At 34.9% G+C, this 1,930-nt stretch overlaps 1 non-coding gene across 1 annotated transcript; it reads right to left on the reverse strand.

The window, feature by feature from the left end:
• Nucleotides 1–1,603: 1,603 nt before the first annotated feature.
• Nucleotides 1,604–1,710, reverse strand: LOC112781673 (small nucleolar RNA R71). The gene has a single exon (XR_003192435.1). It is a non-coding gene; the product is annotated as a small nucleolar RNA R71 (small nucleolar RNA).
• Nucleotides 1,711–1,930: the final 220 nt, after the last annotated feature.

Consider the following 1,930-nt stretch of genomic DNA (forward strand, 5'->3'; position numbering starts at 1 on the left):
ACCTCGGGTCGTCTCTCAAGGAATTGCAGGGAAGTGTACTTACAATTGGTTATGGAAAAGTATTTTTGCAATTTTTAAATATTGAACAAGGAATGTAAATGACAAGAAAGTAAACTAACAATTAAGAAAAGTCCTAGAAAGGATTGATAATTAGAATTCCTATCCCCATTATCATACTCCCTTGTGATGGTAATTGCCTTTTGCTCTCACTTAGTTAACCTCTAACAATTGAAGGTAAGTCAAGAGAGCAAATCAACTTGAGTTCACAAGTCCTAATCAAAGATTAGAGTTAGTGAAGCTCAAGCCAACTAGCAACTTTAAATCACCAACCAACAAGAGACCTTGACAATTCAAGAGTCTAATTGATCAATCCAAGTTAAGAACGTAAAAATTTAATTTAAAATCCAACCAAGCATTTTTCAAACACTTGGTAGGCACAAAATAAAATCATAGAAAAGTAAAAAGGAGTATTAAATTTAAACAACCAATTACAAGCATCAATAACACAACAAAATTGGCAACTGATGCGTGGTGGAAATTTGACCAATTAAGAAATCAATATAGGAAATAAGTTGCGAATATAGCTTTTAACCAACAAAAATCCGCCTCATCAATTTAGAAAAGTTGTCACAAATGTTTAGAATAAAAATACTGGGAGTATGAGTCCCAGGTCGTCTCCCAACGAGTTGACAAAGAGGTGCTAATTTATTAATCAGGAGTTTTCTGGGAAATTTTGAGTTTGGGCAATGGGCACAAGCATATAATTGTAAATTAAAGCAATGAAAATTAAAGGAGATTTATAATATTCAAAATAAAAGGCCTTGACTGGGGGAATGATTAATTGGAAGTTCTATCCTTGTTGAAATTCTCTCAAGTGTAGTGTAAAGAGGTTGTTATTTTTACTTAGTTAACCCTTACTAAATAAAGGAAAGTCAAGTGATTGAGCTAACTCTTATTCGCAAATCCTAGTCCTCTCCATTGAGAAGGTCTAGCGTTAGTAAATACAGAATTAGCCAACAACTTCCAATTTAACTAATTACTTGAGCATTCCAACTCAAGTGTCTCCTTTTAATCAACCCCCATGTTAAGTTGGGAATCTACTCCATAGACATGAGAATTACTTGCATAGAATTAAATAAGGAATAAAAGGAAGACATGATAGACAATAACTACGATTCAATTAAAAATAAAAGTAATCCTTTGCATTAATAAATTCTAAAAATAATCCAATTGTAACTCTAAACAAGAATTGAGAATATGGAATAATAAAAGGGTAAGAAAACAAACTAGAATAGTATCTTCAACGGAGGTGATGACTCTTCAATATCCAAAGCAAAAGTAATAAATTATAAAACTATGAATGTAAAAAAAACCTAGAGGAAGAGTAATTTTTCTCTCTAGATTCATATCTAAAACTAAAACTATGCTAATGAGAATGTGTGTTGAGTCTCTGCATGTTCCCTGGCTCTAGTCTGTGTTAAAATATGGGTTTATCATATACCCTCAAGCTCCATTATACTCAACCCGGGTGAAGTTAGATCCAGTTGGGACTTGTTGCGTAAAGAATTTTTGGAAAAGTTCTACCCTCCTCAGAAAATAGACAAGTTGCGAAGAGAGATCTCTTGCATTATGCAACGAGATGGGGAGACTTTGTATGAATACTGGGAGAGATTTAAGAAGTTACTGGAGGCTTGCCCTTACCACAGGATTGATGAGTTGGTTCTTATCAGTTATTTCTGTCAAGAAATGAACCACCAAGACAAGCTCCTCCTAGACGCTGCGAGTGGAGGATCATTGACCAAAAACAAGACCGCTGTAGAAGCATGGGAATTTATATCAGACTTGGCGGACTCGACTCAGCACTCAAGGGCAAGGAGTCCACAACCGAAAGCTTTGAGTGAAGTTTCTCCCTCCAGAGATGCTATTTTGA

This window comes from Arachis hypogaea, chromosome 19 (genome assembly GCF_003086295.3).
Source record: "Arachis hypogaea cultivar Tifrunner chromosome 19, arahy.Tifrunner.gnm2.J5K5, whole genome shotgun sequence".
Lineage (NCBI taxonomy): Eukaryota > Viridiplantae > Streptophyta > Magnoliopsida > Fabales > Fabaceae > Arachis > Arachis hypogaea.